A 15,901-nucleotide genomic window follows, 5' to 3' on the forward strand; every position below is an offset into this window, starting at 1 on the left:
TGGCAGTGTGTGGCGTTCTCCTGACTCCATAATTTCAATTTAAACAGGACACAGCAAAAACACAAACTTACTGATCTGGTTGTCTTGCCAAACTCTACAATTATTCCAGGACATATCTTGAGGCATAAAGTGGAACCATTATGTTTGCATTAAAAATGCACATGTGAAATATGCCATTTACATGGAAATAGAGAAAAATGAAACATTCTAACATTACAGCATAGAATATTTCATCAGCAAATATTAATAAAGTTGGGAAAGCCATTATTGCACAAATCTAAAAAAATGAGTGCTCTCATCTTGGAATTGGTTGGGATATTCACTAGTAAGGAGATTTTAACTTTCAACTAGACAGCAAATACTTAATATGTTAATTGGTCATACTCTTTGACAAAGATAATCATTTGTAGGAATGTATCCTTTAGATACATCCTGGGAGAACTCTGCCATCATCAATAATGTTTCCCTACTGCTCAGGGCAGAGCTGACCATTTCCCTTGGTGCCTTGAGGACCCCTGACCCTGCTTCATCCATCCTGCCATCCAAACAAGAAAATCTCTTTCAAGGCTGGATGTACAGCCTCAATGAATCATCCATGGATCCACCTCAGGTGTTGATATACACCAGTGCTCATGTTCTTACTCCTGGAGGGATTTGTAGACCTCTGACCTCTTCCTTATCTGGAAGAAAACTTCCTTCCTATTCCCTTTCTGTGTCCTCAAAGGCCCTTCCCTCCCTACCAGGTGCAAGTAGGCCAACCCTTTCTTTAAGCTTAGATTTTCACAGAGGATGGAAGAAATGATGGCTTCAGACAGCTTCTGCTTCCATCCCTGCCATAAACCTCCCCTCAGGCAAGGGGAAGGGGGACAAAGCCTGGCTCCCTTCTGCAGGGAGGGTAAACATGGGAAAATAGAAATTAACCTCACAGCAGTACATGTCTTGATACATTTGCTGAAGCGCTTTCACCAGCAACTCAAGGTACCCAAGCTGGCAGGTTCTATCCCTGACTTTGGCAGTGGGTGTGGTGAGAAACCTCTTTGCCATCCAGCTCTATGGTTAGGAGTACTTGCTTTGTAGTCACTTACATTCATGGAGAAAGGATAGTGATACCTCACTAGCAGGGCTGTCGAGATTAAATCCAACTACGAAGGTGAAGAACCTGGAACTGGGCACCTCTAAACAATCTGCTCCATAAATGGTAGCTGTCTTTCCTCCCTAGAGCAGGAACTCATGTGACAAATTTACCTGCCTTTTCAGCCAAGACCCCTTAACCAGCATGCACATCAGAGTCACTTTGATGAGCCTTTTCTAAACTCTCAGCTGAAACTCCCTCGTTGGTGGAAATAGGACTTCTGCACAAAGTCCATTCAAGTTATTAAGATGTAATAATACTGGCCTCAGAAAACGGACACATTGGTGTGGCACCAATAGGGTATATGAGTCTGTTTCTTCTTTATTTCACCAACACTAGTTATTAACAGCTTTTGTCTTGCCAACCTGAACTGCTCGTTTTCTCCATACCTGCGCCATTGGAAGTGTCATTCAGACTGTCGGTAAACTTACATATCCAGAGATTCCTCTCCTAGGGTTGCCAGATTTAGCAAATAAAAATACAGAATTCTCAGTTGCATTCAGATAAATGAAATAATATTGCATGCCACACCCAGAGAAACAGAACCAGTAGGGCATGTGTGTGTGTTTGCGATAGAGAGAGATTCATTTTAAGGAACTGTTTCACATGATTACTGGAGGCTAAAAGTCCAATCTCTGTATGGTAGACTTGCAGACTGGAGAATAAGGCACATCCAATGTTGCAATTCAATTCTGAAGGCTATCTGTTAGTAGTATTCCCTTTTGCTCAGGGATGTCAGATTTTCTCTCTATTCAGGTCTCCAGATGATTGGATGAGGACCACCCACATTATAGAGGGCAGTCTGCTTTATTCAAAGTCCACGAATTTAAATGTTAATCTCATCCAAAAACATCCTTACAGAAACACTCAGAATAATGATGATGAGATATATGGGTACCATGGCCCAGTCAAGTTGATGCATAAAATTAACCATCATGCCCATTAAAATTATTCTTTTGAGGCCGAGTCACCGGCTCTGTCACCCAGGCTGGAGTGCAGTGGCGGGATCTCATGCAAGCTCGCCTCGGGTTCCGCCATTCTCCTGCCTCAGCTACCTCCCTGGTAGCTGGGACTACAATGCGCCACCTACGCCCGGCTAGTTTTTTGGATTTTTAGTAGAGGCGGGGTTTCATTGTGTTAGCCAGGATGGTCTCGATCTCCTGACCTTGTGATCCGCCGATCACCGGCCTCCCCAAAGATGCTGGGATTACAGGCTTGAGCCACGGCCTTGACCAAAATTATTCATTTTTATCTGGAATTTAGATTGAACTGGATGTCCTCTATTTTATCTGGTTACCTTAAACATTGGGACTCTGTGTTGAACCAAGGTGCTCCAGGAAGCAACCCCAGCTGAGCTGCAGGTGGCATCAGCACCAATTGTCCTTCATGTGAGTAAACTCTCTTGGATGTCCCAGTGGAGTGTAGCCTCACAGCCCCATGAAACAGACACCACATGCAGCAGAAAACACATTGCTGAGCTCAGTCAACACTCAGATTTCTGAAAGATAATAAATGGTTTGTTTTGGGGTGTTTGTTAGGTAGACATGGTTATCTAAAACATGGTTGGGGTGAACTTTTCACCTTTTTCTGTACTTTGTTATCATTGGAGGTCAAAGGGATTATCTTATCCTTGAAGGCTTGGTGGGACATTGTTATATTAATAATTTTGAGTATAGTTTCTGTGTTTGTTTATGTGTGTGTACAAATTTCTGAATATTTAATCAATTCCTTCTTGAAGGAATTTTCAATGGAAGCTATCACAATATATGATTTTCAACCTACTCTTTGAATTTAGAACCTAATTCCATGAGATGAGCCTCTATTGCAATCATATGAACTAAGCTACTGACAAAGTGTTGTCACAAATGACTCCACGGGGAAAGCCTCAGAGATTGGCTTTGGTTTAGTGAGTATTCATTCTGAACAAGGGTTATTTATGTACTTTGAGAAGTGTTTCTGAAAGAAGAGATCTTGAAACTCTTTCTCCTGCTACAGGGAATTGCCTTGCAAGGAAGCTACTTTCCATGAGAACACATAGACAGGACTCCTGCACCAGACAGCAGCTTGATATGCATTGCAGTCCTTGGCCTTTATGATTTTCCCTTCATGGCACTACTTAGTGGATAAATCTTTTTCAATTTTGTGGATCCTTCATAGGAAGCCCACATGCCAGCAAATCTAAGTCATCTTCTCTAATATCTTCTTTATAAGGAATAAAGTCCATGTATTTTTCTTCTTTCATCTATTTATTACTTGATTTCAAGCTTAGACTTGAAGCAGTGAGGTAAATTGCTTAAACAATCCAAGCAATTTGGAGAAAGACAATAGAAATAGTTGAGCCAGTGTGGCACAGAAAGAGGAGTAGCACTGTGGGCCTATTGTAAGATCCACCTCTGGACTGGGCTCGGTGGCTCATGCCTGTAATCCCAGCACTTTGGGAGGCTGAGGCAGGTGGATCACCTGAGGTCAGGAGTTCAAGACCAGCCTGACCAACATGGAGAAACCCCGTCTCTACTAAATATACAAAATTAGCCGGGTGTGGTGGCGCATGCCTGTAATCCCAGCTACTCGGGAGGCTGAGACAGAAGAATTGCTTGAACCTGGGAGGCAGAGGTTGCAATGAGCCAAGATTGCACCATTGCACTCCATCCTGGGCAACAAGAGTGAAACAGTGAAACTCCATCTCAAAAAAAAAAAAAGATCCACCTCTGAGGGCAGGGAAGAACAGGTGCCCTGAAGAGCAGCTTACTACAAAGAATTTTGAAAGGAGGCAGCCTGGGTAGTGCAGCCCCTTTTTCTTCTTCCCAGCTCACCAATTAGATAAGTTCCTCCTGTGACAGAACAGGATTGAGTGTATAGAGAGTCTAGAAATGTTGTGGTCATGAATGTCCCTCCACATGCAGGAATGAAGGATAATAATTTTCTCAAGACAAACCATTGCATGGTTGAATTGATTAGGTTCCTGTCTACTAAATGACTGTATTATTTTAGGCTTACATTACTGAAATAACTCTGAGATATCTTAAATGACATATTTTGTTGTTCCTAGATCTTTTAGTCACATGATTATAGATAGTCTTAGTTTTCTGCCACAGATGGATAACTGCTTTAGTATGGTGTGTGAATTGTACATGCTCCTCCTCAGTGAGTTAGCTCATCTCCAAGAGCTCCAGGTCTCTGTACACTGGTGATATTCCTCTACTGTCACTTTTAAACAAAACTATTGACAACCGGGACTTTGTTCCATCAAACCTGGCAGAATTCTATCAATTGGCTCCGTCCCAGCCTAGTTCCTCTAATTATTATAGCTACCCAGGAAGCCGCCTGAAGAGTGAAGGCATTTTCTCTTAGTGAAAGGCAAGGAGTCAAAAGGCCACTCTACGGCATTTCCGGTGTGCTGGACCAGCCTGCGTATCACGGTTGCCATAGAAACCTGACGTCATTGCGGCGACCGTGGAGACTTTTAAAATAGAGGCCAACATGACCGGGCAAGAAGAGCAGGGTCCTTCCTTCAGGTGTTTGGGACTCAACTGAGGGTGTGGGTGCCCCGCGGTGGGGGCTGAACCTTCCTGGGGTGTGGAGAGACGAAGGAGCCCAGATCCAAGTTCCTTCGTTCCCGCTTTGGCACAAGTTGCCTGGGCGGTCTCATGAGAGAGAGAGAGCTGGGACCCTCCTGGCCCCAGTGAGTGTGGTGTCTTGCTCCGGGTGTCCTGGGGCAACTTTCTATATAAAGGCGGGACGTGGGGAGGATGAGACAGGTAAGGACTCTCTGAGCCCAGCCTCTCCTTCTGTAAAATGAGAATGAGAATGCTCACCCACAGGATTGCTGCAACCTGCAGTGATAATACAGGTGCAAGATGATAGATAGCCCTGTGGTTGTTATGGGACGATGGGTGCTTTATGGATTCAGTCTATTTCTTATTCTTTTATTTTTTAAAAACAACACAAATTTATTATTTTACAGTTTTGGAGTTCAAAAGTCCAAAGTGGGTCTCACTGGGCTAAAATCAAGGTGTCAGCAGGGCTATGTTCCTTCTGGAAGTTCTAGTGTAGAATGAATTTTCGTTTTTTTCCAGCTTCTAGAAGCTGCTTGCATTCCTTGGCTCATGCCTTCACATTACTCTGACCTCCATATTGTGGTCACATCTACTTCTCCGATTTTATTGCCTCCCTGTTTCCCTCATAAAGACCCTTGTAATTATATCAGGCCCACCCAGATGATCCAGAAGAACCTCACCATTTTAAGATCATTAACTTAATCACACCTGTAAAGTTCATTTTACCATGTAATGTAACATATTCACTTGTTCCAGAGACTAGGACATGGATTTCTTTGGGGTAGAGGAGTGTTATTCAGCCTACAGCACAGTTGTATATTAGATACTGTGATGGATAGCCTCAATTTGTCTCTTCAAAGCTACACTCCACCCCTCACCACCCTACTCTGTGCTCCACAGGTCTGATCCTTATAGACTACACCAACTCAGATCCCTTCTCCTTAGGCTTCCAATTGGGTTTGGCCAATGGGAGATACTAGCAAATGAGTGAGGGAAAGATGGGGTATGTGTCCCCACTGCCAGATTCCTCGGTGTTGGGCTACAGGTTGGTAGTAGTTGTTTTCCTCTACCAAGGGCTCAGGCCATTTCCCCATTCTTTTTTTTTTTTTTTTTTTGAGACGGAGTCTCACTCTGTCGCCCAGGCTGGAGTACAGTGGCCGGATCTCAGCTCACTGCAAGCTCCGCCTCCCGGGTTTATGCCATTCTCCTGCCTCAGCCTCCCGAGTAGCTGGGACTACAGGCGCCCGCCACCTCGCCCGGCTAGTTTTTTGTATTTTTTAGTAGAGACGGGGTTTCACCGTGTTAGCCAGGATGGTCTCGATCTCCTGACCTCGTGATCCGCCCGTCTCGGCCTCCCAAAGTGCTGGGATTACAGGCTTGAGCTACCGCGCCCGGCTCCCTATTCTTTTTTAAAGTTGTTATTAGGTGATAAATGGAAAGGAGAAGAAAAGGCCCTGGTGAGAAACTCATCGTACCTTCTGGTTGTTATGATCACTAACCAATTGTATCAGTGTCATTGGTCACTAACTCAGTGCCCAGCATGGTTGCAGGCACAGAGTCACTTCAATAAAGCATAGTGATTGCTGGAGCCTGTCTCTCCCCAGGAAGCACCTCATGGGGGCAACTAAACTTATATCAGGTGTCTGAAGGAGGTGGGTTCTGATGATCTGGGTCATGATGGCTGCTGAAGCTTTTACTTCAGACTTGAAGGACAGCAGTCCTCAGGAGATCTCTAGCACTTCCATCCTTGGTGGGATATGATTCCTGGCTCAAGTGAGTTCATAGATCTGAACAGAAGTGTGTTATAGAATAGTAAGTGTGTAGTTCACAAAGTAGTCTAAAAGTAGAGCAGGCACTTTGATCTCATCATTGGAAAAGAGGCTCAACAGGTGGACTCCATTGCGTGCATCAGCAGCTACATGCTTTGTAGTATCCCTTGAGGCCCATTTGGAGATACCTTTCTTAAAGCAATGAATTGTTCAGTTGGGGAAGGAACTTGATATTTAACATGCATTTGCAATAAATTTACGCATAGTTTTCTGACTGTATAAATAATAATTCATTATTCCCATGTATCTCGGATGGAAGTTGAAATATGCAGTTGGTTAGAAGATCTTCATAGCAATTTGAGATTGTAATATACATGCTTTCATGGTTAGCGTGTTTTCATCCATTCTGCAATGTAATTTTTTAAGAGGCCAGGAATTTACTAAGTGTTAGTTAAATGTCAGGTACAAGAATTTAGTATTTTTGAAAATAACCATTACTTGATAGTTTGCCCAATTATAATGATACCTAGTCACATCTCCTAAAATAACCAGATAAGCCTGAGTATTATTATTATTTCCAAGGAAATAACATTTTCAGTTCTATATTACCTGGGCTCCCTACCCCTCCTACTGCGCTGTCTCCAGGCAAACACATTTCTGTCACTATAGATTTGGTTTTATGTCCTAGAAATATATTTAAGTGGAGTCATAGAGAGGTTTTTTCTAAGAGGAATCTGACTTTTTTCATTCACCCTATTTAATTTTAGATTTATCCATTTCTTTGCATATAGCAGTAGTTTATTCTTTGTTATTGCTTAATAGCATTCCAGTATATGGCTATACCACTATTTGTTTTATCCATCCACCTGTTGATGGATATTTGGGTTGTTTCTAATTTGGGACACTTATAAATAAGCTGATATGAACATATGTGAATAAGTCTTTTCATAGACATATGCGTTATTTCTTTGGGGTATATATTTAGGAGTGCAATTGCTGGATATATGGTAGATATAAGATTAACATTGTAAGAAACTACCAAGCTGTTTCCAAAGTGGTTGTATCACTGCTGTCACCAGCAGTGTATGAGAGTTTTATCCTCCCCAACCTTGCCAGTGCTTGATATGGTCAGTCTCTTTAATTTTGGCCATTCTTACAAGAATATAGTAGTATTTCATTGCAGTTTTCATTTACATTTCCCTAATGATTAATGTTGCTGAGTATCTTTTCATGTGTTTACTTGACATTTGTATATGTATATATCTTCTTTAGTGGAATGTATATTCAAATATTTTGCCCATTTGTTTACTTAAGTGTCTGTTTTCCTCTGACTTTTGTGATATTTTCTGCATTCTGGTACAAGTCCTTCATCAGATATATGATTTTAAACACTTTCTCCTAGTCAGGGACTTGTATTTTCATTTTCTTACCCATATATTTGGAAAAGCAAAAGTTTTTGACTTTGAGGAAGTCCAATTTATTGATTTGTTCACTTACGGATTGTGGTTTTCATGTCATATATTAATGTAATAGCATGACTATAGAGAGAATACTTGGAATTGTAATAGCAAGCAGGGATAAGCCCACATTTCCACTAGGTGACAACTTCACTGTCATTCTGTGTGTGGGAGAGGGTTGTGGGATGGAGCTGAGGAAGACGAAAAGCATCATTGCACAGCTTCCAAGTAACTGAATGGGAATAGGGAAGACATCATCACCCCATCCCGTTTTCGTGTGCTTTTTCATCCTCTTACCTTCCTCCTCATTTCATATGCTTTCTTGTCCTCTTACTCTCCCATCTAGTTAACGTGAGACAAGGGTGTTGACTGTGCAGCGCAGAACCAGTAGTTTGTACAGAAGAACCAGGTGTGATGTTGAATCTGCTAGACAGGCTACTGAAGCAAAAGTCAAGAGATCCAGATCCCATCATGGGGACACTTTAGGTAAGTCACTACCCTTCCTTCAGATTAGTCTATACAACAGGATAAAAATACCCAATTCTCCTGACCACCAGGAATACTCTGGAGTTTAAGTATGATCTCATGTGGGAAAGCAGTCTTCCCTCCCCCTTAGAAAAGTAGTATACATTCGAGTAATTACATTAATAGGGATATTCCAGATGTCCCAGAACTCTGCATGGTAGGCATTAAATTAATGGTGCTCAAGTGTGAACTTTTTATTTATTTATTTTTTGAGATGGAGTCTCGCTCTGTCACCCAGGCTGGAAGTGCAGTGGCATGATCTTGGCTCACTGCAATCTCTGCCGCCTGGTTCAAGCGATTCTCCTGCCTCAGTATCCTGAGTGGCTGGGATTACAGGTGCCCACCACCACGCCCAGCTAATTTTTGAATTTTTGGTAGAGACAGGGTTTCACCATGTTGGCCAGGCTGGTATTGAACTCCTGATCTCAAGTGATCTGCCCACCTTGGCCTCCCAAAGTGCTGGGATTACAGCCGTGAGCCACTGCGCCTGGCCAAATATGAACTGTTGAGGTCAGGATTTTTCCCAGTGTGGTCTATGGATCACTTCATCAAATTCATCAGGTAGTGCTCGTTAAAATAGCAGATACTTGGACTTACCCTAGATCTGCTGAATCAAAACCAGGGAGGTGGGATGGGAGGTGTTTCCATTTAAAGTAATATCTTCAGTTGGTCTGGTACTCATCTTAGTGCATTCTGAGCTACTATAACAAAATATCATAACTCGGTAGCTGATAAACAACAGAAATTTATTTCTCACAGTTCTGGAGGCTGAGAAATCCAAAATTAAGGCACTGGCAGCTTCAGTGTTTTGGTGAGGGCCCACTTCCTTCATAGATGGATGACCTCTTACTATAACCTCCCTTGGTGGAAAGGGCTAGCTAGCTCTCTGGAATCTCTTTGATAACAGCACTAATCTCAGTTAGTGACAGAGGACAGAGCCCTAATGACCTAAAAACCTCTCATAGCCTCACCTTCTAATACCATCACCTTGGTATTAGGTTTTAACATGAATTTGAGGCGGGGGGTCACAGATATTCAGACTATAACATCATCCATGTTTGAAAAGCTCTGCTATGGATGTACAAGACCTTCTTACAGTTTTGAATCATTTAATATCTAATTTCATTGATAGTTGCTCCTGCTACTCAGCTTAAATGTCTGTCTTCTTTGGTCTCTTAAATAGGCAACAACTCCTTCAATTAAGTAATATTATTTAAGTGATTATATGTGAAGGACTAAAGTAGGCACTGAGGAAACAGCACAGAGAATAAGATAGGCAGGGTCCCTGGAGCTGTCATTCTAGTTTGGGAAAAGTGGCAGTAAGCAGGTAAACAATAAGCCATGTGATTTCATATGAGGATATGTGTTTTGAAGAAAATAAACAGGTGGAGTAGAAAATGACTGAGACAGGGATTATTATAGATGGGGTTGTCAGTGAGACTCCTTCTCAGGAAGTGACACTTGAGCTGAGTCCTAAACGATAAGAAGAAGCCAGACATGGAGAGACCATTTTGTCAGTGTCCCTGTGCTGTGTGTGGGCACCACTGATCCAGGAGCAGAGGACAAGCTGGAGTGACTGGAGCCTGGCACATAAGTGCAGACAGGTGGAAGATGAGATCGAAAGGGTAGACAGGAACCACATGGTTTCAGTCCTGTAAGGAGTTTGAGTTTTATTCTGAGTGTGGAGGGTTAGAGTATGGGAGTGATGTGATCTGATTCTTGATGTGGAAGCTGACTCTGGCTGCTGTGTGGAGAATGGTCTGGAGAGGGACAAGATAGGGAGTAGGGATAACCATTAGGAAAATATTGCAGAAGTCCAGGAGAGGGATGTGTGTGGATGAGGCCAGGGCTGCAGCTATGTGCAAAGGGAGGGATGGACCTGGGCAGGGCGTGTTTGCAGGTCAGGCAGGTAGGACCTGCAGTGGCTGTGTGCCTGCGGTGTGTAGATAATGGAGAGTTAGGGAGAACCCCTGGGCTTTTTGTTTGGCCATGCAGAGAAATGGTGGTGCTCTTTTCTGAGATCAGACCTTCCAAGTGCTTTGAATGTTCTCAAGTTATTTAGTTAGTTTTACTATAACTAATATTAGTTATAATAAAAATTAGTGATTTTAAAAATATGTTGGTTGATGAATATGATTCAGCTGTAAGACTATTAAGCTTTTTTTCCCCAGCATCTCTGTAGTAGAATTTTTTAAATGATGTGATTACTCGCCATTTATCTTTTTAAAAACTCAAACACAAGTTAATAAATATATTTTTAAATGTTTTGTCTTCTACATTATGTACTGTATAATGCCAGTTTTATGGATGTAACAAATGAGTGACTATAAGGTGAAGTAAAAGTATTTAAAGTCACTCAGTCTTTACGTGGCAGAACTAGGGCTTGTCTCTATTCTGTCTCCAGAGCCCACACTACTGACCAATACACCTAGGAAGAAGAAAAAGCATTTGTGAGGTATGGTGATTACCCAAGGTCACCATCTAGAGTTAATGGTTTAGATCTGTCACTGTGTCCCAAGTATGTGTCCTGTCTTACTCCCAGCTCCCTGTTCATTAGACTTCGCATTAGCCTTGTTACTACGTGTAGTGGATCACTTTTCAAGGGCTTAGGATGGATGTTTTCCTGAGGTTAACCTGCAGGTAACATAAGAGTACACTCCATACCTTCAAATGAAAAGAAATGGCGTGTTGATTTTCTTATCCAGCCCCAAACTATACTGAAAGAATACAGGAAAATTTCTTAAGTCATACAAAATGTGCTTTTTTTTCTGTCTGGCTCCTTCAGCATCTTACCATGAATTTTACATTTATTATTGTCTATAGTTGTAGATCATTCATTCTTGTTAATGTGTAGTATTATGTTGTGTGGATATTTTGCAATAAATGTATCTATTATGGGGATATGCCTATTTTTCAGTGTTTGTCTTATTATGAATAACAGTGCTATGAATGTCTTCTACATCTCTTTTCTGTTATTTTAGGTTCAGGGGCACATGTACAGTTTTGTTATATAAGTAAACTTGTGTCACAGGGGATTGTTGTACAGATTATTTCGTGACTCACGTAATAAGCCTAGTACCCATTAGTTATTTTTTCTAATCATCTCCCTCCTCCCACCCTCCACCCTCAGGTAGGCCTCAGTGTCTGTCGTACCCCTATTTGTGCCTATGTGTTCTCACCATTTAGCTCCTACTTATAAGTGAGAATACGTGGATTTGGTTTTCTGTTCCTGCATAGCATGCGAAGGATAGTGGCCTCCAGCTCCATCCATGTTGCTTCAAAGGACATGATTTCATTCTTTTTTCTGGCTGCATACTATTCTATGGTATATATATACCACATTTTCCTTATCCAGTCTACCATCAATGGGCATTTCTGTTGATTCCATGTCTTGGCTATTGTGAATACTGCTGCAATTAGCATGTGTCTTTATGACAGAACAATTTATATTCCTTTGGGTGTATACCCAGTAATGGAATTGCTGGGTTGAATGGCAGTTCTGTTTTCTGCTCTTTGAGGAATCATCACACTGCTTTCCACAATGGTTGAATGAATTTACCCACCCACCAATGGTGTATGAGCATTCTCTTTTCTCTGCAACCTTGCCAGCATCTGTTATTTTGTGATTTTTAATAATAGCCATCTGACTGTGTGAGATGGTATCTCATTGTGGTTTTGATTTGCATTTCTCTAATGATCAGTAATGTTGAGCTTTTATTCGTATGCTTATTGGCCACATGTATGTCTTCTTTTGAAAACTCTTCATTTCCTTTGCCCACTTTTTAATGGAGTTGTTTGTTTTTTTTCTTGTAAATTTGTTTAAGTTCCTTATAGATGCTGCATATTAGACTTATGTCAGATGCATAGTTGGCAGATATTTTCTCCCATTCTGTAGGTTGTCTGTTTACTCTGTTGATAGTCTTTTTTGCTGTACAGAAGCTCTTTAGTTTAATTAGATTCCATCTGTCAACTTTTGCTTTTATTGCAGTTGTTTTGATGTCTCTGTCATGAAATGTTTGCCCCTTCCTATGTCCAGATGGTATCACCTAGGTTGTCTTCTAGGGTTTCTATAGTGTTGGGTTTTACATTTAAGTCTTTAATCCATCTTGAGTTTATTTTTGTATATAGTGTAAGGAAGGGGTCCAGTTTCAATCTTCCGCATAAGGGCATCCCAGCACCACTTATTGAATAGGGAGTCCCTTTGCTTGTTTTTGTCAAGTTTCTCAAAGATCATATGGTTGTAGGTGTGCAACCTTATTTCTGAGCTCTCTATTCTGTTCCATTAGTCTATATGTCTGTTTTTGTACTACTAATGTGCTGTTTTGGTTACTGTAGCCCTGTAGTATAGTTTGAAGTTGGGGAGTGTGATGCCTCCTGCTTTATTCTTTTTGCTTAGGATTTCCTTGGCTATTTGGGCTCTTTCGGGTTTCACATGAATTTTAAAGTAGTTTTTTCTAGTTCTGTGAAGAATGTCATTGGTAGTTTGATAAGAATAGCATTGAACTTGTCCATTGCTTTGGGCAATATGGCCATTTTCATGATATTAATTTTTCTTGTCCATGAGCATGGAATGTTTTTCCATTTGTTTGTCATCTCTGGTTTCTTTGAGCAATGTTTTGTAATTCCCATTGTAGAGATTTTTTTTTTTTTTTTTTTACCTCCCTGGTTAGCCATATTCCTAGGTATTTTATTCTTTTTGTGGCAATTGTGAATGGGATTGTATCCTCATTTGGCTCTCGGCTTGGTTGTTGTTGGTGTATAGGAATGCTAGCAACTTTTTTTTTGGACGGAGTCTTGCTGTCACCCAGCCTGGAGTGCAGTGGCATGATCTTGGCTCACTGCAACCTCCACCTCCTGGGTTCAAGTGATTCTCCTGCTTCAGCCTCCCAAGTAGCTGGGATCACAGGCACACGCCACCACGCCTGGCTAATTTTTGTATTTTTAGTAGAGATGGGGTTTTACCATGTTGGCCAGGCTGGTCTCGAACTCCTGATCTCAAGTCATCCGCCTGCCTCGGCCTCCTAAAGTGCTGGGATTATAGGCGTGAGCCACTGCGCCCAGCCTGCGATTTTTATACATTGATTTTGGGTATTGTGACTTTGCCAACGTTTTTTATCAGCTTAAGGAGCTTTTGGGCCAAGACTATGGGGTTTTCTAGATATAGGATCATGTCATCTGCAAACACTTTGTAGCATGGTGGCAGTGGGATCCGTCCTTGTTCACATATGACAGTAGCAGCTGCAGCTGCAGTGTGGTAGGGTGCACACTGCTTGGCTGCAACAGGGTGCTAGTGGATTCCAGGGTGTCAGCCTTCATGCATGCATTTGCAGCAGCAACTGGCATTTACAGCACGGCTCAGGGGGATGGGGCCCCAGCCAGTAACTGTGCGCTCCTTCATGCTGGTGATGTTGTTTGTACTCTCTGTACAAGTTCCCGTGGGCGGCAGTGGCCACTCAGGTCAGGTGTGGGTCTGCTTTTCTTCATGCCTAGTTTTATGCTAACAGCAGTTTTGGTGCTGGCAGGGAGGAGGCTGGCGGGCTCCGTGCCTGCCAATGCTCCGACAACAATGGCGGTGTGGCAGAAGGAGGGAGGCAGGGGGAGAGGCAGGGCATACTTAGCCAGCAGCAGTGGCATTGCAGAGTGCACATGCACACACGTACTGGTGAGGGAGGGAAGGCTGCATCTGCTGGTGCACACACACAACAGCAAAGCAATGTAGAGGGTGGCTGTGGACGAGTGTGCAGGCAAAGCTGCATGGGGGAGGCTGCAGTTGGGGGAGGGTGCAGGTGGGCTGGAGCGAGTCCACTGGGGCTGCTCTTCTCTGCTGGAGCACTCTGCTAGTCAGGAGCAGTCTCCTAGCGCAGGGGCTATGATATGGGCCCGCAGGAGATACCCAGGGGCTGCACTGCAAGCAGTCATGACCAGGCTGGGGCCCCAGGAGAGGCCAATAGACTGAGGGGTATTCAGGTCAGACCAGCTGTGTCTTATGGGCATGATTCCCTGCAGCGTTCAGGTCCGACAGTTCCCCTAAGGCTAAAGTCTTCTATAGGAGTGAGTCAAGCCTAGGGAGATGGGCGACAATGACCATGCTCCACTACAGATGCTCCTGTACCAAACTCTCTGGGCTCCACTCCAGCTGGAGTTCTGCCCCTGCCAGTTCTCTAAGTAGCTCTCACTGCCAATTCAACTGTCCATGGTGGTCAAGGAGTGTTCTTCTGCAGGGATTCCAGAGGCCCGTGGCGAGAGTGGGTTGCTCTTTGCCTGTTCAACCCCTTCCCCAGGAGTTACTGGGGACCAGAAATGACCTGGTGTATGGTAGCCCTGAGCAGTGTTCCCAGCTTCCTCCCACTTCCACCCAGTATCTGTATCTCCCTTCTGTCTGCTCTCAGTGCCTTCCCTCAAGATCTGCTAGGAGTGTGCTAGTCTTCCTGATGCCCTGTCCCTTTGTGGGAGACATTCCTCCTGGCTGTATCTAGTCGGCCATCTTGCGCCCTTTTTTATTTCTCTGCGTATCTTTGAATGGGCATTTATTTTCATTTTTCATGTGCATGTACCTAAGAATAGAATTTCTGAGTCATAGGGTATGTGTATGTTCAGCTCAGCATATACAGCTAAGCAATTTTCAAATTGGTTATTCTAATTTATATTCGTATCAGCAGTATCATAGTTCCACTGCTCTACGTCCTCACTGACACTTGGTATACCTTGGTAGCTTTTGTCATTATGATGGATGTGTGATAGTATATAGTATCTCATTTTTCTGTTTTAATTTCTGTTTGATTTAATTTTCTCTCAAGTTTTAAGTTTTTTTAATATAGACAAGATGCTTTCTCTCTCTTTTTTTAACTTTCCAATTTTTTTGCTTAAGGTGCTGGAGTTTACATTCTCAGTTTTGCTGATTGTATCCCTATTGTGTTGTTCATGTTACTCAGTCTCCTCTTCTTTCCTTTAAATTGGTAATTAGAGTTAAAGGCTTGAGCTATTCAGATGTTTTGACAAGAGTGTCTTACATGTGGCATTATGTACAGTCATGTGTCACTTAACCACAGAGATATATTCTGAGAAATGCATCATTAAGAGATTTTGTTTGAACAAAATCTGTGTGAACATCACAGAGTGCACTTACACAAACCTAGATGGTGTAGCCTACCACCTACCTAGGCTATACAGCCTATTGCTCCTAGGCTAAAAATTCATACAGCATGTTACTGTACTGAATAATCTAGGGAACTGTAGCACAAAGGTCAGTATTTGTGTATCTAAGCATATCTAAACATAGAAAAAATACAGTAAAATATGATATAAAAGATTAAAAATGTACATATCTATACATGTGTATTGGTCACTTGCAAGACTTGAAGTTGCTCTAGGTGAGTCTGTGAGTGAGTGGTGAGTGAATGTGAAGGCTTAGGACATTACTGTATACTACTGTAGATTTTACAAACACTGTACAATTAGGCT

At 42.4% G+C, this 15,901-nt stretch overlaps 1 long non-coding RNA gene across 2 annotated transcripts in view; it reads left to right on the top strand.

Moving 5' to 3' along the window:
- The first annotated feature begins 3,816 nt into the window (after positions 1–3,816).
- LOC110742097 overlaps positions 3,817–15,901 on the top strand; it is a 33,753-nt gene continuing 21,668 nt past the window's right edge. For both annotated transcript variants that reach the window (XR_002519431.2, XR_002519430.2), the window contains exons 1-2: positions 3,817–4,890; positions 8,262–8,401. This is a non-coding gene — a long non-coding RNA (uncharacterized LOC110742097). The remainder of the gene's footprint in view (positions 4,891–8,261; positions 8,402–15,901) is intronic.

The sequence above is a fragment of the Papio anubis genome, unplaced genomic scaffold (assembly GCF_008728515.1).
Source record: "Papio anubis isolate 15944 unplaced genomic scaffold, Panubis1.0 scaffold82, whole genome shotgun sequence".
In the NCBI taxonomy this organism is placed as follows: Eukaryota; Metazoa; Chordata; class Mammalia; order Primates; family Cercopithecidae; genus Papio; species Papio anubis.